Raw genomic sequence first — 20348 nt, 5'->3', positions numbered from 1 at the left:
ATTGTTTTTTTTTAAAGGTGCAATTAATTAATTAAACTTCTGTGAGTATTCCAGCAGAGGGCTGGACACTGCAGAGGGAGATGGCTTTGAGGAAATTCAGGACAGAAAAAATATTGGGGTAATTCTGCAAAAAGTAACCAGGTGGTAAAAGCCAGGGTGTGACCCGAATGCTCGTAAGGGCTGGCTGATGGTGTCAGGGCTCCAAGCCACAGCAGCACAGCACTTAGGGCCCCCAGACTTGCAGGGCAGGCAGTGACACAACTCCTTGCTGGCCTGAGCTGAATCACAATGGGTGTTCAGCGCTTCTTGAAAATCAGGCTCCTTTAAGGCATCACAAGTTGCACACCCAGAAATGGAGGCACTCAAAGTTCTTATGAAAATCTTGGACTTGGTGCTTAGGTAAAAATAAATCAATATTTTGGTGCCCCACTACTTTCTCTTATCAAAAACGGGTGTGTTTGGGGGGTGGGGAGGGATATTTTAACGTATCTAGAAGATCTCCCTGAGAGACGTCCTTAATTTCACTCAGTGTAATGAAATCACTCAAAACAACATGTCATAGGTAGTGTAAATATGCTCACTCTGTAACATGGTAACAACATGTTAAATAGAGAGATTATTTATTTATTTTATTACTGTGTGTTTCTCTAAACAAAAGTTCATGGTGGTGATTTGTCTCTGATTTTTACATGGCAAGGATGTGTAATAGGTTTACAATTCCTAAATAAATAAAACAGGCTAGCAGATAGGAATGAATAAAACAAAGCATTCTGCTATCTCAGTGTCATCGTTGAGTATGTGTATCGTAGTTTTTTTTGCCCCTTGACCACTTCTTCTATTCCTTTATTTCTTATGTCTCCCAGTTTCAATCTTTACTCTCATCTAAAATTGCAATTTTTTCTTTCCCTCCCTGTTTTTTGTGTCTCTTCTTTCTACTAGTGTCTTGTCTGTCTTTTTTTTTTTTTAATTGGGCCTCCATATTCTTTTCCCTTACTAATGAATCTCTTTCCCCTAGAGATCCCCCACTCTATTTTGTTCCCTTCACCTTCCCAGGGTCTCCCTAGTCTCTGTCCCTCCCATTCTCTCTCACACACATTATCTCCTCCTCTCCAATTCATTCTTTCTGTTTATTTCTGTCTCTCCCATTTACATTCAGACTTCAGACTGTGTGAGGAAATAGCTCTCACTGGGCAGCAAAGTAGACATCTCATCTGACCGTCTCCTGCTTCAGCCTGGCAGCCTAGCAATTTTCCTTCTTATAGGTGACAGATTATGGGAGAGCTGCTTTGATCTCCCACATCAGGAGGTAGAGGGAGGGATCTTTGTGTCTATTGCCCCCTGCTCTGGGCATGAACTCCTGTTGGGTGGGGACCTCAAGGCATAGATAGACCCCTTCCATCTGTTAGTGTTCACCACCAATCAGAATGTGAACTGTTACATGAAGGCCGGTTGTCCCTGCCATCTCCTTTCCATGGCTCTCTTGGCTTCCACAGGCAGTGGAAATTTGTGTGCTAATGAGAGCAACAAGCAGCAGATTAGGCAGCCCCCTGCAATGCTACAGTCTGCCTGTGCATAGAGCGGCCTCTGAAATAGCACAAGGGTGATGCCAAACACTTTGCCAAAGTTAGTTTGCTCACAGATATCCAGCCCCCGAACTTAGAATGCCCAGGGTGGAGAGAGAGAGGGTGGCCCAGAGGTTAGGGCACTAGCCTAGGATCTGGGAGAGCTCTGTTCAAGTCCATGGGCTTCCTGTGTGACCTGGGCCAAGTCTCTTAGCCTCTCTGTGCCTCACTTTGCCATCTGCAAAGTAGGAATAATAGTATTTCCCTACCTTCCAGGGTGGTTGTGAGGATAAATGCATAAAAGGCTATGAAATGTTCAGATATTATAGTAAAGTAGGCCATATAAATATGAAACACAGATACAGCTGGTAACAGAAGATCATCATAGCTCTTAGAAGGTTATGTATCCTAATTCCTGATTTGAAGTTGTTCCCTAATTTATGTCCATGGCATACTAATCCCAGTGTCCTAGCATTGCCGTAAGCAATAAAGTAAACAAAGGTGGTTGTGTTGCATTGCATGAAACAATGCCAGCTGGAGAGTTCTGACTGAGGTGCATATATGATAAATGCAGTAAATATTTGTTTCTCAGCTAAATATATGTTGAACAGCCTGTTTACTTTGAATCCTGCTTATTTTTCATAAATACTTAAAGGTTCTGCTGACCAGAAAAACCCAGTCTGAAGTACCAGGAGAGCAAAGAAACACTTGACATATTGTTCAATAATCAATTGTTCAATTGTTACACTTATTATTATTAAATAATTATTTATCCCTTCTTCAGATGTGGGTTTTTTTACCCACGAAAGCTTATGCCCAAATAAATCTGTTAGTCTTTAAAGTGCCACTGGACTCATTGTTGTTGAACTATGTGGTGATTGGGCTCAGAGATGGGGCATTCTTGAGCCAGTCAGAGGGATACCCAGAGTGAGGGTATATTTACACTGCTGCTGGAAGTGTGCCTCCCAACATGGGTAGAGAGACGTGTGTGTTTGACTTGTAAATAGCATTGTAGATGACTGGCACAAGTGGTAACTTAGGCTTGTACTTGGGCAGTTAGCCCATCTGACCCTCCTGCATTCATACTCAGGCAGTGCAAGAGAGAGAAACTGGAGCTGCAGAGACAGGGGTTAATCGACTTTGAGAAGGCGAGACTGGCTGAGAATCGAAACGATGACATGTCAGGGTTGAAATGACTGTGCAGCCAGTGACATACGAGTTCAGTGAAATGAGACAACTCCTCAGGTAGCACAGATGGTCACCTCTGATGTAAAGATGGGGATGACATTGATATATTTCTAAAAGTTTTGAAAGGGGCTATGCATTAAACCAATCTTGAAGACTTCCAACACCCTCTGTCCTCATCCTTTCTCATCTCATACAACACTCTGAGGAAAACTGTGTGGATTTAAAAGCCAAATGTCTAGTTAAACAGGTGTGTGCTTTCAGGTCCTGATGGCAGATAAACAACTGAGTATATGGGGGAAACTGAAGTACTCTTATCTGGGAAGACCCATTCCCAGAAGGCCCTATGCTAGGATAGGGTGGATCCATGTGCTGCCCTCCCTCACTAAGGAAACATTTTCTGCAGACATCTTTAGGGTATATTATAATAGCTAGGTTTATTAATATTGGTTGGGGGAGTAATTGGAAAAATGGCAGGGTTTTTTTATTTTTGGATTCTTAACGTGAAATTTCAAAATACCCAAACAATTTTGACCAGCTCTTTATTTGGTTGAAAAGTAGGGGGTGGAGAGAGAGGTAGTAATTTGTCAAATTTCTTGCAATGCTTTTAACTTCAGAATTTGAAAAATTGTGACTAAGCTCTACTTATTTATACACAAGCTTTCAATTTTTTTAAAGCTGTGCACTTCTTCAGAACCTTCCATCTTAAATTTCAGGGTGCTTTGCAAACAGTAACACACACAGCTTCAGAACTCCTGAGAGAGAGATGATGATGATTACCCATTTAAAAAGAGGCACAACCTGTTCCCAGTCGAACACCCAGTATGGGGTGGAACCAAGAATATCAGCCAGGTATCCTGATTATCATTATGCACTTTAACCACAAAACTGCCCTTCCACGTTGTTGGTGATAGTGGATCAGTAAATGACAGAGCGAGTATGGACCCTCCCCTATTTATCAGGGACTAATAAAATGGATTGGCTAAACCCACTAGAAAAGGAGATGAGGGAAGAAATTCACATTTATTAGCTCCAGAAGCCAGTTCTGCACCTGTGTGCCAATTACACGGTCACTGGTACTGATACTTGGATTGTGGATGTCCTCCGAAGATGCATGACAGAATAGGCCTGATTCAATTCCTAGCAAAATGAATGGGTCATTCCATTGACTTCATGGGGTATTAGATCAACCCCAAATACTTGCACGTAAGAGCAATGAAGGAAGAATACTCCAGTCTCTGCCCCAGCCTGATAAGACATTTAGATGTTAAAACAGACAGTCAAATATTGGAATAGGCCCATGCTGTCTTATCCTTAAAGGCAAGAAAAAGAATCATGGCTCAGTTATGACAAGCTGTGCTTACCCAGAAAAAGCTGTGAGGCTGGTTGGACGATGAAACTCTTAATCCCATGTAAAAATATATACAGGCCAACAGATTTGGCCCAGGGTTGCAAAAGATAAGTAAAGAATTGTAGAAAATCATCTTAAATAGCGATGTATAATGTGCCTCTTCTCCGGCAACTCCTTCTAGCTATATCGGAAAGGAAGGACTGTCTAGTGATTAGGGTGTTAGCTTGGTATTGTGGACACCCAGGTTCAATTCCCTGATCCGTTACAGAGTTCCTGTATGACCTTAGGCAAGTCTCTTTCTATCTCCGTTCCCCATCTATAAAATGGGGATAATATTTCCAGTGATGTTGTAGGGATAAATACATTAAAAGACTGAAGTGCTCAGACGCTACAGTAATGGAGGCCATAAAAGTGCCTAAGATAGAACTAAGCTGCCACATATTTGCACATAGCAAGAACTTAGAGGTCAATTCTAGGTGACTGTACACCCCATTGTCAATTATGTTTGCACAAGACGTAAGTCAACACAAAATGTGGCCCCAAAAGGTTGCAGATGTCATTGTCCATTTACTTCCTAACTAAATCTAATTTGGATAGTTTGAGCAGCTGTAAACCTCTTTATGTGGCTATTGCTGCTTTTAAATACTAGTGTAAGAGTCTCAGCTGTGTAAACCAGCATGGCTTCATTTAAATCAATGGAGGTACCTCAACTTACCTCAGGTGGGGATCTTACCCTAGACAGAAGCAGCAAAGTGGAAACAAAGAGTGCCATTTTCAAGAGTGTTCAGTGTTGAACTGTCTCTGTTCCCATTCACTGTAAAAGTAAAATTCCCATTCGCTTTGTTGGCCTACCTCTGCTCCCAATGCTGTATACTTTGGAAAATCCATTCTCTGATGTTGAAAGTGTCTGAAATTGCTACCTGGGGAGAGCTAAGTGACTGTAGTGCTTTGACAGTCTCTGATGTGGTGCTTCCTACTCTGCAAATGGAAAAATTGACAAACCCTACAGCTCAAAAATCAGGGGCTCAGAACCAAAATAAACTCATGAGATTTATTTACACAGATCTTGTTCTAAGGGAATGTCCAAGTGTCCCACTCCAGTGTATTTTTGAAGGATTACTAGCTGAGGATCCTGGGCTCCATTCACTAGTTCCCTGCCCTTTATGTAGACCATTTGCCCTAGTGGGAAGTAGATGTAAAATGCGACCAAATGATAGTGTTTTACATCCAATTTGTAATGGTGTAAGTGACTTACACGAGAGGCAGGGCAATCGTGAATTGGGCAGAACAGACTCCAGATCGCTCTTGCACTACAGCATTGGCTTAGCACTGCAAGCAACAGTGAAACCTCTTCTTAGTCATTCCACACGCAGATGAGTGACTCAAAGTCACAAGGTGCCGATGTAGAGGCACATGGATTTTTATGGTGATGAGCAGGGTAATCTCTTCTAGCTAGCTAAAATGAGTCCAGAAGGGACACAAAATAGTAACACTTTTTTTTTTCAAATTGTCCAGTGGAGCTTCTCAAAAATGTGCATCATACACATACTAGACAATGTAACTGGTGGTGATTTGGGAGGACCTGTATGCCTCCCTTTTGTATTCTGCAGTTGTGACTATTCTTAGACGATCAGCTATTTGTAGCAGGGACAATATAATTTTATGTAATGGTACAGTGCCTATTGCAAGGGAGTCCTGATCCTGACTGTGGCCTCTAAGAGCTGCTGTATTAAATGTTTGTTCATACTAATCCAAAATGAGTGCTGATAAAATACAGTTGTGACAGGCGTTGGCAGATAGTACTGTTACATGTGATCTTCAAGTTCTTTTCCTAAGTGTGTGAGCAAATGATCAGTATGGGATAGACCTGCTATATTATTAACTGTTATGCAAAGCTCTGTGTGGAGGCAACGGTCCTTGGAGAGGGAGCTGTGTGGGCAGCAGGAGAATTTGCTTTCTGCCTTGGTCTTTTATTAGTCGGTTCTTGAGGCAGAGTTGTTCCGTGGGAACTAGGTGTTGGGCTCCGATTACTGAAAGAAGGGGTTGCATATGTGCTGTTGTGACACCTCTAGTCCAGGACTGGTGTATAGGTGTAAATAGAACAAGATATACTTAGAGTGCAAGCAGACTCTGCATCATTGATTTCTCCTTTACTGGAAAGCCAACTTGCAAGCGGCCAGACATCCGCTACTAATTAGCAAGCGGCAATGCTAGTGTGAGATCCAGACGCTAATGTCAGAAGAAGGGACACCAATATTTATACTACCCCACACCATCCTGTATCTTCTATCTTCTATATTAATATAACTAACATGTTTAGGGCTAGATTCATAGATTGAGGCCAGCAGGGACCATTATGATCATCTAGTCTGACTTCCTGGATAGAGGTGGCTGTAGAATTTCATTCAGATTGTGCTCTGGCTCTAGGCAGCTGTGCTCATCAGTAAGGCTCCTCCACCCCCTGCATGATGGCATCTGACCTACCTGGATATCAGGTTCAGGTGTAGGGGGAGTGGTTTTGTGCCCAGCTTTTCCTTCCCGTGGGCCAGACAATGCAAGGGAAGGAGTGTGTGAACCTTGTAAAGGGTTGATGCAGCGTACATCCTCCAGCCCACTCCAGTGGAAAAAAGGGAGCGGCAAAGGAATTGTATTTCAGACTCTCTAAAATACAACACTTTCCCCATGCCCCTGTAGTACTCTGTACCCCCAAGCACATCCCTATGTAGCCAATAATATCTAGATATAGGTACAAGGCACAAATGATACAAACATTTGCATTTCTCAATAACCAGAGAATAGCTGTGGACTTATTGCACCCCAAAACAGTGATGCATCTAATTACCAAACCTCCAGATCTTGAAGGTGTACAAGATGCTAGTGTATAACACATCCGGAGCAGCACTTCCTCTTTCTGTTTCCGCGAGAATTTCAGAAGGCTTTTAGATCCAGGCAGTTCTGTGTTAAAGCCAACTTCATTATGTGGGCCTTTTTGTTTTCCATGTTAGTAAAAAAGCTGAAATCCTCAATATCACTTCTAATTTATGTGCTGAATCAGAATGCAATAGCATTGTTAAATTGACCTTGACCAATGTTTTCAACCATCAGTTGCTGTATCAAGACTGAGGTCCACCAGATGTCAGTACAATATAAATAATCCAGATTTTTATTTAAAACAAATCAAATAAAGGGGTATTAAAAAGAAAACTGCATAATAGTGAGACAATATTATCCAGGAAATAGAAGATCTTATATTAACTGTAAGGGAGCAGGGAACACATTACCATAACTAGAGAAGACAAGTGTCAGAATGATTTCTTTAAGTGCTTTTTCACTAATAGCACTGTGTCCAAAACAGCGCCAAAGTGTTAATGTAAATTGATCAAGCTGATTATATAGCAGTATAAAGGCATTTTCTCCATCTTCTGGCCTCATCATCATTCATTTACGGTATGTTGCAGCTGACTTCGCTATACATCAGTGGTTATGTTCTATATACAATAAAATTACCACATTGCATGTTTGCTTTGATATATAGTCTCTTTATTTCATGATGATGGGAAACTTTCCCTCGTTCTGTAGCAATTGCTTTCATTTTGAGAGCATTTTAACATAAGAGCTGTTTCAGGTACAATGATTGTGCTTAAAATGTTGCAATTTTGTCTTCCATAAACAGATAATGTGGCTACCTTTCTGTTCTGTTTGTTCAGTGCCTAGCACGATGGGGTCCTGGTCCATGACTTAGGCACTACAGTAATACATATAACAAAAAAATCTATATTTCCTGGATTCTTGTAGAGTCCTCACTTCCTGTGATGAGTACTTAATCTGATGAGTAAACTTATTGGCGTCAGGGGATTGTTTTGCAGAAGTAAGTGCTCATCCCATGAGTAAGGGTTGTAATATTTAGCCATTAGGGATTAGCAAACACATACAGGTAACATGATTAAGGACCCAATTTTGCAGTTCGTTCTGTGCCTGCATGAAGCCTGACTGAAGTCACTGAGACTGTCAGCAGAGGCAATTTAAGCGTGTGACCATTCTATGACCAGTGAACTATAAGCATACAAAAGGCACGTATGTGACCATATGCTATACTGTTGACATGTATTTTAAAATACAATGCAGATCATGGCCAGATCCTCAATTGCAGTGAATATGTCCATTTATACCAGCTGATAATGACACAGTCTTGCCTCTTCTGATACTTAATGCTCCAAGAGAAAGTGCTGTGATTTTGGGTAGGATACAGTGTATACTTTCTTTTGTAGACAGAGGTTGAATTCCTGCTTTTAAATCCAAAATTTTACTCAAACTCATCTATAGAGCTATAACTGGTACCTCCATATATGATTTAACTTCTCAGTTTGCATCAGAAATGAAATCTTAAGAGAAGGGAAGCAGGAAAGAGCCTTTTAAAAGTTAGGAAATAAAACTATTGTTTTGATTAGGAAACTTTTAATGTTCATATCAGAACTCATGCAGTGCCAGCTCTTGTAATTATCAAAAAATAGAAACTGTGGGCATGAAGGGACAATCTGGAAGTATGCAGGAGGAAAGACACAATGTCTAAACTGCTGTTATTTTTGTAATTTTCCCTTTTGTGTTTCACAGAGGAGAGCATATTTGTCATCCTTTTCTGCAAGTTTCACTAACTGCATTGTGCCCATTATTCTGATTTTGGGGAAATTTGGTAATCCTAATATCTCTGTACAGCCCCCAAACAGTGTAGCCCAGAATGGAAGCAGCTTATTAGGAGATGTTATCTTCACACTAAGGGACATTTCAGGGAAGTAAATAGCAGCTTGTGGAATGAAGCAATTGAAAATATGCAAGTACACTCAGCAAACAGATGGTGTTTAGCATGAACAAGATTCTCTTTCATAGCACTAGCTTGAAATATTTGATTCAATAGTTCATTCCCATTTTTTCTGTAATCCTTTCGAAGGCTCTGGCTGTCTTGAAAGTTATGTCGCCTCAGCTTTAACATAGACTTTCATTTCTTGCGTAAGATCTCACTTGCAATTAAACCATATAGAATTCTATTAAAAAACAATACAGCTTTGCAAATGCCAGTCCACCGAGGAAATGTTACTGAAATAACTCCAGTAAGTAAGAGAGGAGTGAGTGTGTGTGTGTGTGTGTGTGTCAAATGATAAAAGCTAAGTAATACACCTAATGTGATGAGCCCCAGTTATTCTAGAATGGGTCTTTTTAACAGAAATCTGAGAAAAGTTCAACCAGCATTCCTGATCAGAAAGGGCTATTCCCTGCGGGAGCTAAAACCAGTAAGTGCCGAACAGAATGAGTCAGCGGTAGTTGACCATTCCTGCTGATTGTTCTATAGATGCTCAGTCCCTCTCCCAGCCCTGTTCCACTGAGGGTGGGGCCAGGAGCGGGTCAAAATCGATGTCAGAATATGGTTGATGAAGGCTAGGAGTGAGAATGAGTTTGGAAACAGGAATCTTGTTTGTCTCGTTTGTATTTTGAGATGTTTGGAGAATTTTTTTTCTTCACTGAAAATTTTGACAAAATGGGAAAAAAATAGTTTCAACCAAATTTTTAGCAGAAGATTTCACCTTTTTTGGTCTAAAATCTCAAAACACGGGGAAAAATGGATTTCAAATGAAAAACTGAGTTGTTGTGGAAAAGTGATGCCTTCTGTGAAAATGTTTGTCAAACTCAATTTTCCATTAAAAAAATTTCAGTAGAACATTTTCAGCTGCGTTTTATCTACCCTAGACAGTCAGCTCTTCAAGGGAGGGAACACGTCTGTTCTCTCTGTGAAGCATGACACACATCTATCTAGGGCAATATATAAACAGGCTAATTAATTACAATTATTTGGTTGAGAAACAAGAAGGGAAGAATGATGGGAGAACAGAAAGGCAAGACTGTGGATGTGGTAGAGAGTGAGGTGTATGTGGAAGATTAGGGGAAAAGACAAAGAATAGGGAGGACAAAAAGAGGAAAAAGGTAGAGGAAGAATAAATATATAGAGATGGACAAATTAGACTTAGGAGAAAACCAACTGAAAAAGGAGAAATACTCCATAGATTAGAAATTGGAGGGAAGGAGAAACAGAACAGAGACAGGAAGATTGGTATTTCTTCCTTGTTTTCTATTTTTATCATGAAATGTTACATAAGAATGGCCATAGGTCAGACCAAAGGTCCATCTAGCCTAGTTTCCTGTCTTCCGACAATGGCCAATGCCAGCCGCCCCAGAGGGAATGAACAGAACAGGTAATCATCAAGCGATCCATTCCCAGCTTCTGGCAAACAGGCTGGGGACACCATCCCTGCCCATCCTGGCTAATCGCCATTGATGGACCTTTCCTCCATGAACATATTTAGTTCTTTTTTTTGAACGCTGTCATAGTCTTGGCCTTCACAACATCCTCTGGCAAGGAGTTCCACAGCCTGACTGTGGTTGTGTGAAAAAATACTTCCTTTTGTTTGCTTTAAACCTGATGCCTATTAATGTCATTTGGTGACCCCCTACTTCTTGTGTTATGAGAAGGAGTAAATACCTTATTCACTTTCTCCACACCAGTCATGATTTTATAGACCTCTATCATATCCCCTCTTAGTCGTCTCTTTTCCAAGCTGAAAAGTCCCAGTCCTATTAATCTCTCCTCATGCGGCAGCCTTTCCATAAACCCTAATAATTTTTGTTGACCTTTTCTGAACCTTTTTCCATTCCAATATATCTTTTTTGAGATGGGGCAACGACATCTGCATGCAGTATTCAAGATGTGGATGTACCATGGATTTATATAGAGGCAATATGATCTTTTCTGTCTTATTATCTATCACTTTCTTAATGATTCCCAACATTCCGTTCGCTTTTTTGACTGCTGCTCCACATTGAGTGGATGTTTGCAGAGAACTATCCACAATGACTCCAAGATCTTTCTTGAGTGGTAACAGCTAATTTAGATCCCATCCCTTTATATATAATTGGGATTATGTTTTCCAATGTGCATTACTTTGCATTTATCAACATTGGATTTCAAGTGCCATTTTATTGTCCAGTCATCCAGTTTTGAGGTGCTTTGCAGTCTGCTTGGGACTTAACTATCTTGAGTAGTTTTGTATCATCTTCAAATTTTGCCACCTCACTGTTTACCCCTTTTTCCAGATCATTTATGAATATGTTGAATAGGACTTGTGCCAGTACAGACCCTTGGGGGACACCACTGTTTACCTCTCTCCATTCTGAAAACTGACTATTTTAACCAGTTACCGATCAATGAGAGGACCTTCCCTCTTATCCCATGGCAGCTTGCTTTGCTTAAGAGCCTTGGGTGAGGGATCTTGTCAAAGGCTTTCTGAAAACCTAAGTACAATATATCCACTGGATCCCTCATGACCCTATGCTTGTTGACCCCCTTGAAGAATTCTAGTAGATTAGTGAAGCATGATTTCCCTTTACAAAAAACATGTTGATTCTTCCCCAACAAATTATGTTCATCTATATCTCTGACCATTTTTTTGTTTTTGTTTACTATCGTTTCAACCAGTTTGCCCAGTACTGAAGTGAGGCTTACCGGTCTTTAATTGCTGGAATCACCTCTGGAGCCCTTTTTTAAAAATTGGCATCACATTAGCTATCCTCCATTAATTTTGTACAGAAGCTGATAGGTTACAAACCACAGTTAGTAGTTCTGCAATTTCACATTTGAGTTCCTTCAGAACTCTTGGGTAAATACCATCTGGTCCTGGTGACTTATTACTGTTTAGTTTATCAATTTGTTCCAAAACCTACTCAGTTCCTCAGATTTGTCACCTAAAAAGACTGGCTCAGGTTTGGGAATCTCCCTCATGTCTTCAGCCATGAAGACGGATGCAAAGAATTCATTTAGTTTCTCCGCAATGGCCTTATCTTTGAGTGCTCCTTTAGCATCTCCATCGTCCAGTGGCCCCACTGGTTGTTTAGTAGGCTTCCTGCTTCTGATATACTTAAAAAAAAATTTACTATTACATTTTGAACCTTTGGCTAGCTGTTTTTTTTTCAAAATATTTTTTTGGCCTTCTTAGTTATATTTTTACACTTCACTTGCCAGAGTTTATGCTCCTTTCTATTTTCCTCGCTAGGATTTAACTTCCTCTTTTTAAAGGATGCCTTTTTGCCTCTCACTGCTTCTTCTACTTTGTTTAGCCACAGTGACACTTTTTTGGTTCTCATACTATGTTGTTTTTTTTATTGATTTGGGATATACATTTAACTTGAGCCTCTATTATGGTGTCTTTAAAAAGTTTCCATGCAACTTGCATTTTACTTTGGCACTGTATCTTTTAATTTCTGTTTACCTAACTTCCTCATTTTTGTGTAGTCCCCCTTTTTGAATTTAATGCTACAGTGTTGGGCTGCTGTGGTGTTTTTCCCCCCACAGGGATGCTAAATTTAATTATATTCTGGTCACTATTACCAAGTGGTCTAGCTATATTCACTTCTTGGACCAGATCCTGTGCTCCACTTATGACTAAATCAAGAATTGCCTCTCCTCTTGTGGGTTCCAGGACTAGCTGTGCCAAGAAGCAGTCATTTAAGGTGTTAAGAAACTTTCTCTGCATCCCGTCCTGAGGTAACATGTACCCAGTCAATATGGGGATACTTGAAATCCTCCATTATTATTGTGGTTTTTTTTATTTTTATAGCCTCCCTGAGCATTTCACAGTCACTATCACCATCCTGGTCAGGTGGTTGGTAATATATCCCTACTGCTATATTCTTATTAAGATGGAATTACTCTCCATAGAGATTCTGTGGTACAGTTTAGTTCATTTAAGATTTTTACTTCATTTTATTCTGCTTTTTCACATATAGTGTCACTCCCCCACCAGCACGGCCTGTTCTGTCCTTCCGATATATTTTGTACACTGGTATTGCTGTGTCCCAGTGATTATCCTCATCCCACCAAGTTTCTGTGATGCCTATTATCAATATCTTCATTTAATGTGAAGCACTCTAGTTCACCCATCTTATTAAGATTTCTAGCATTTGTATATAAGCACTTAAAAAAAAACTTGTTGCTTTTTAGCTGTCTGCCATTACAGGATGTAATTGAATGGGATTCTTTTTCATTTGGCTGTTTCTCATCAGATCCCACCTGTGTTTTATCATCTTCCATCCTTTCCTCCTTACCAGGACCATAGGGGAGGTTCTATTAATGGAGATTCTCTAAGGGATGTCTCTGTCCGAACCACGTGCTCCTCCATACCTGTTGGCTTTCCCCCCAGCCGTTAGTTTAAAAACTGCTCTACAGCCTTTTTAATTTTAAGTGCCAGCAATTTGGTCCCATTTTGAAATGTTGAAAAATTGTATCGTACACTGATGTCTGATGCATGCAAACCTACAGCCTGAGCCCAGGGCTATTGAAGTGTGTGGGAGTCTTTCTATTGGCTTTCATGAACTTTGGATCAGGCCCTTACAAAGTACATTTACAGGACTATAAAATTCTACCGTAGCATTTAACAGACCTATTTTGCACATGGATTCCTTAGTCCTTTCAGATGTTTAACTGTAGGATGCATACACCATTTAAGGATACAGGATATAATTGGAATTAGCAGTGTACATGTAAACGCACAAACACAGGATTCTTATGAGACAGCATACTTCAACTGGCATGATCTTGGAAATATTCCTTCTTAAACTCTTCATGTATTCATAGATTGAGTCATCTGTCTGTGTGCACCACCTTTTTTCTCACTCCTGGTTTCTAGAAAGAGGACCTCTTATTTAAAAATATATAATTGTGGTGGTTTTTTTTTCTCTTGAGATGTAAGGCATTCATCTTCTCTCCCCTCTCCTGCTGCCTTTTGGCAGTAGTCAAGGAATTGAAATTAAGAGGTGACCTCATGTCAGCATTGTAAATCATAATTAATGGAAAACAACATTCTTAACACCCAAGGTCTGCACAATTAAAGCTGGAAAACTGGGAAAGAGCTAAGATTAGAAGATAGATGTTTCTAAAAGTTTAATTTCCCTGTATGGGAGTTGCTTGCACTGGAAAGGTCAGCTAGCACACAGAGAAATTTACATAAATTCTTTTGTTCTTCTATGCAATTACTTAGCCATTTGTTTCCATGGAACTGCATGCAATTTACCATTCTTCAAATGGTGTTGTATTAAACTCTTCAAATATACACATTATGGCCCAGATTCTTGCTAGTGCCAAGATCCACTTGGAACAAGTCCGGTGTCACATGACTGTCTAGATGCCCCTGCCTCATCTGTTGTATAAGTTAGAGCAGTTCTTGTCTGATTTACCCTATGCCAGCTGGCTCTGTCCCAAGAGACCGGAGTCCTGTTGAGAATTGGCAGCATGCAGTTCTCTGCCCCACCCTGACTCGCCCCCATGACAAGGTGTGAGGGAGCAGCTGCCATAGGAGCCGGTTATACTGCTTCTTGCCAGCTAAGAGATCCTGTACCTGGGGTAATTCTGCAGTGGCCAATTAGGACCAGATTCTAACACTTTTTGATCCTGTCCTATGATAGTTCCTTCTTATTCGCTCACCTTCACGCTTTCATCTCTGAGTCCCTCAGTCTTCTGGGTCAAGATTTTAAAAAGTCAGAGCCTAAGTTAGTTGCCTAAATCCATTCTTAGCCATTTTTGAAAATTTTTACCCCAAGGCACCTTAATTAGTGGTTTGATTTCAAAAGTGCTACTCGTCCAGCAGCTCTCAATGAAGTTTAATTGGAGCTGCTATTCACTCAGCATTTTTTTTAAATCATGCCACTTAGGTGCCTAAATAAGAAGCCTAATTTAAAATGAGTGTTGGGTTTGGGTGGGTGGGTTGGTTGGCTTTTTACTAGTGGCCCTGTTCTTTGTCTCCTTTTTTCCTGCTTCATTATAACCTGAGCGACCTCATCTGCTTATTTTATAGGATCTATTATCTCCATGCTGACATCTGATTAACTTTGATATAATCTTGATGTCCTACACCAGATGCAACTCAAAATCGAAGTCAGAGATCCTCCATCTTTTCCCACCAAGCCGCCTCCTCTTCCCCCTTCTCTATAAGCATCCATCCCAGCCTATCATTGGAATCCTTTTTGGTGTCACTTCTGAAGCCACTCTCCTTCTTCCCACTCACAAGGTCCACTACTAAATTATTTTGGTTCTCTTCCCATTACTACTTAAAAATCCAACCCTTCTTTACTGTCCACATAGCTAAAATACTTGTTCCCACCTTGATTATTTGCAACCTCTTTGAAGAGACTCCAGGAGGAAAAACTCATTCTAGTCTATCCAAAAATGCAGCAACCAAGATAATTTTTTACTGCTATTCTGAAGAGGTCAATCTCTTTTTCCAGTCCTGGCACTGTCTTCCTCATCAAATCTAAGATTCTTCCTCACTTTCAGCTTCTATACAATTCTACCACTGCCTACTTCTTTGCTCTTACTTTTTACTACTTCCCCACCCATGCTCCCTCCTTTCATAAAGTCTCTTCCATTTTTTAGGAATGTATTCCCTACCTTAGTGTCCCCTCCTCTCTCTATTCAGATCACTTCATACTTGTGGAGCTTAGCAGTGCTAACCTATACCTGCAAAAGTGTGTCCACTCTTCATAGGCCAGATTCTGCCACCTTTAGTAACTTCTGCTTCAGGTACTTTCCAAGTTAACTTCCTCTGAAATGAGTGGTTGTCTCATGGAGTAAGACCTATTCACCATTAATATGTGTGGCTGAATCTGTCCTAAATGTAGTCTATTATATAGCATATAACCATAATAGAAAGAGAGTCACTGTAAAAGAAAATGATTCTCTGGATCACTCAGTGAATTCATTGTGTATGAGTGAGTGTCTATTTACATTAGAAATTCTTTGGAACAGAGGCCTACTCTTCCTTTGTCATGTCTATTCCAAAACACATGGTTAGTAGTTAACAAATAACAACTAATGCCTGTGGGGTCTAGCATTACTGGCAAATAGGATGGGAGACATATTGTGGTTACATTAAAAGTTACAATAAGAACACTAAACAGTCAGCATTTCTGTTACACATTGTCAAGCTGGAGAGGTAATCATAAGAACTCAAGCAGAGGAACAAGTTATGGAACTACTAGTTCACCTGTAACCTGCCCCAATTGTCTGTGTTGAATAGCACATGCTATTGGCAAGTCTTGTGCAGAATATGGGAAAGGAAACCAAGGGATTCAACAATATGGCAAATGTCAAACATCTTTTAGCTATTTGGGGGCTTCAGGTCACTTGCAGCATACAGCAAGCCATAGCTGACTTACCTGATATCTGAAAGTGGGGTGGGGGAGGGAAAGAAGCTGCTGCTCTTATTAGTAAAGCTGTCTTTGGCTAACTGAAACTTGTCCCTTTCTACTGCAATATTTTGTGTCCAAAGAATATTTTATGTGGCATGCTGGAAACAGTATAATTTGCTAGCTGTTTTAACATTACTGTAGTGGCTTTTTTCAGGTCACTTTTGTTAGTTTCTCAACATTTTCCTCTACATTCATTTTTTAGAGCTTTAAAGCACTCTTGTTCCCAATGAGGATACTGAGCAACTAAATGACTTGTAAAACACTCGGGAAGACATGATGGTTCTGGCTCATTTTTTATCTCCTTCTATGCAGCTAAAGCAAAAGGACAAATGCTACAATAAGCTTCCACTGGTTTGTTTGGAGATATGAAATGTGACTGTGTATAAGATTGTACAAATGCAGTGCCATCTGTGGGTGCCAGTCATGGGCATAATAGTTGTAGACTTCCTTTGGATTCAGTGGACCTTGGTTTCATTTACAATCAGGAGTAATTCCACCAGAGCCACTGCAGATACACCAGTGTAAACCTATTGTGACTAAGAGCAGAGCCCATTGTTTCATTACTATCTCTTTTGAAGTATACATAAAGTAAGGTTGTCCGAAGAAGTCTTTTTAAGATGCACATTTCGGGAACACCTGTTGTCTCGGCTCATGGAGTAGAGCCAATTGCCCTGATGTTGGATATGCCATCAGAGGGTTCAAAACAGAACAGTTCTGCAGAACTTCAGGGAGCTTTATCCAGATTATCAGAGGCTCTCTGCACAGGAACAAAGGGAGCTTTCAGAATTGCCTTATTACAGGCCATGGATCCAATTCAGTAGGCTGTTACGGCAAACTTGTTCCAGTCTCCTGGTGGGAAGCTACCCTAATGCCAGCAGATCCAGCTGTTGAAAGATTTAACTTGTTCTGGGATACCTACCAGTGGCATAGTGCCCCTGTAGTGGCTCCTCCAACAACTCTCTCACGGCCCTGGATATAGAGGGTGTTACTGGGGGAAAGAGGGTGTGATTAGGCATCCTTTTGCCCCAGAGATGTTCAACTCCTTGGATTATCACCAGGAGCACCTGGCAACCCTGAGGCCACTCCAAACTATGACAGTGATTGGGTTGGCACAGAACCATTCCCAGGATTGGGAAGAAGGGGCACAAGTGGCTCCTTTGTGTTGTCATCCAAGGTGGCGGTTGTGATGGGATCCCTGGGGTACAACCTGAAACTGTGGGACCATTGCACCCCCCCCCAACTCTCCAGCCTGGGCTGTATCTCTCAATGCTATGCCACTGATGAAACAGCAGACCCCTCCAGGCACTATGATCACTCTGCCATCAGCAGGTGGAGACCCACTCCCAGCTAAATCACATGAAGGCTCTCCAAGCCACTCATGAATTATAGCGAGAGGCACCAGCCAATCACCCCAGCCTTGCACCCCAGAAATATACCATCTTACACTGCTCAGGACTCCATTGGACAGTGCAATCTCATTAATTAGTGCACCACTCCAACAAAGGGTAGTGAACATGCCACAGCCCTTGTTAACCTGGTCTGAGATTCTCTAAGCACTTCAACCAAAAACACAATTTTAGATAAAATATAAAACAGATTACCTACAGAAAGATAGAACCATTAAAGTTGGTTACAGAAATAAAAAAATAAAAATGCAGTCTAACTTCTACAGACTAAGCAAGAGTTGAATCAAGCAGTTTCTCACACTAATAGATATTACAGGCAGCTCACAGTTCTTATTACACAGGCTGGATTCCCTTCCCAGCCTGGGACCAATCTTCCTATTTCAAAGTCTTTTTCTACCAAATGATCTTCCAGGTGTTGAGATGGGGAAGGAGAGAGGCCAAATGGTGATGTCATTGACCCTCACTTATAATTTCTCTCCAGGTTCTAGAAAGATTCTTGCTGTGACATTGGGGTTAGGCAGTCCCCATTGCATACGTGCCCTCTCTGAGGAGTCTCTGGGAGGGCCACTGGAAAGGGGATTCTCGTTAATGGGCCATCAACACCCATCTGGCCAGTGTTTAGTGGATCCCAACTTCACAACATATTTCATTAACACACACACACAAAGCAAAACTTCATAACTTCAGATACAATGGTGGTATATACAATTCAACAGGATATTAATGTTCAACAGATTGAGACTTTTTAAATGATACCTCACAAGGCATACTCTGTACAAAACATATCCTATCGCAGTGGTGAATATGGGTGTTCCAGGATGCTATTCTGAGGTACGTAGTGTCACAGTGGTGCCCAGCACTTCCTGGTCAGAGCTGAGACTCTTCAGCAAAGGAGAGTTGCAGCTTCTTTCCTAAAAATTCTGACCTTGTTTGAACTGCTGGTGTCCCGTCTGGGGTTCTCACATATTTGGTGATTACTGGCTCTTCATATTGTAACTCATCCTTCCTAAATAATTGGCTGGGATATAAAAAAATGTCAGATGACTAAACCACAACTTCGAGCATATAGTGCAAATTATATTTTAATTTGTGAGAACCAAAGTCAGTTAAAGGCAATGGGAAAACGCCTATTTACTTCAATTAGCTTCAGATCCAGCCCACAGAAAATTGTATAGGGATCTAGATTCTTGGTCCTCATTAAATCCTCAGCAGGTGTGGGCTTAAAAAAAGCCCCTTTTCCAGATGCACTAGATTTCAGAAAATCTGTAGAAAGTTTGACTGTTGAAAGAAAGTTACTGGTGCAAATATGGTGAGTCAAATGGTTGCACCCAGGCACAAGCTATGATATTGCCAGGTAGTTCAGTTTCTGGCACACAGCTTAATTCAATTTTGGTATCTTCTCTCCTGATCACTTACATTTTCCCCTTAGCTTGCCAACAAATCTAAGAATAAATGGTATCTGCTGCTCAGAAAATAATTATCCTCAGAGCATCATTAATTGCCAGAAATATCCAGCAAACATGGAAGGTAAAAGAACAAAGTGGGATTGCTCTTTGACTAAATCACTGAGCTTGTTACATTAGTCTCAAGGGAGCCTCTTTTCTATGTACTTTCCTTAGAAGTAGTCTGGTCAGTGTTCCGAGTCATTTATGTTTAAAATGCTCTCTCCTTTCCATCTCAATCAACAAAAATCTGGTTTTTGTCCTGGCCAATATATGCTGTTCCTTGCAGACCTCCTTGACACCCATCTGAGCCCCTTCAGTCCACGCCACATAATGACATTAAATCATCACTCCCTTCCTGAAACACCAGTAGTGGGTGGCTATCTCTTGTCATCTGTGTCAGGTGTAAGCTCCTCATCCTTATGTTCAAGGCTCTGTATAACAGCACATCTCTGTTTTCATCTATTTCTCCTTCTCTTTTATGCCATGCGTAGGAAAGTTGGATGAAAATTTCACCTTTTGCCAACAGAAAATCAGGTTTTCAACAAAATCGGACACGTTCCAAGATTTTTTTTTATCGTTTCATCAGAAAATAGAAAACCCAACAAACAAAAATTTGGGGGCAAAAACTTCATTTTTGACAGTTGAATTTTTTTTTTTTTTTGCTTTCATTAGCATTTCTCTCCCTCCCCGCTTCCCCATGGAAAATGTCAACCCGGTCTAATGAATACCTCAGTAACTTTAACTACTCATTCAGTATCCTTCATCTTCAGACTTTTTCATGCTTCCCTTTTACCTGCTGCACCCTCCCTTTTCACAAGCAATGCTACATGGCTATGTGATTATTCCATCTTCTTTTCTTCTGTTGCTTTGTGTCTAATCTATGGTCCATTGTTTAAGTGTAAATTCCTCAAGGCACGGACTGTGTTTTTTCCTCCATTGCGCACATTACAGAGGCATATTGCTGGTCCTCCACAAATAAGTAAATGAAATACAGCTAGGTGCTATCGTGAGTCATATGAGGATTGTAAATAATGTTGTATTTGGTATCCAGCTTCTTTTGATTCTACACTGCCCTCTACACTGTGTGTAGGCATGAAGAGGTATGGTGTAACAG

General features: G+C 40.7%; 1 long non-coding RNA gene across 2 annotated transcripts in view; it reads left to right on the top strand.

Annotated features, from left to right (window-relative positions):
- LOC122464146 overlaps positions 1 to 20348 on the top strand; it is a 395100-nt gene that overhangs the window by 267043 nt on the left and 107709 nt on the right. The window lies entirely within an intron of this gene.

The sequence above is a fragment of the Chelonia mydas genome, chromosome 1 (genome assembly GCF_015237465.2).
Source record: "Chelonia mydas isolate rCheMyd1 chromosome 1, rCheMyd1.pri.v2, whole genome shotgun sequence".
NCBI lineage: Eukaryota > Metazoa > Chordata > Testudines > Cheloniidae > Chelonia > Chelonia mydas.
The sequence above is the reverse complement of the archived record's forward strand: the minus strand, read 5'-3'. Positions and strand labels throughout refer to the sequence as shown.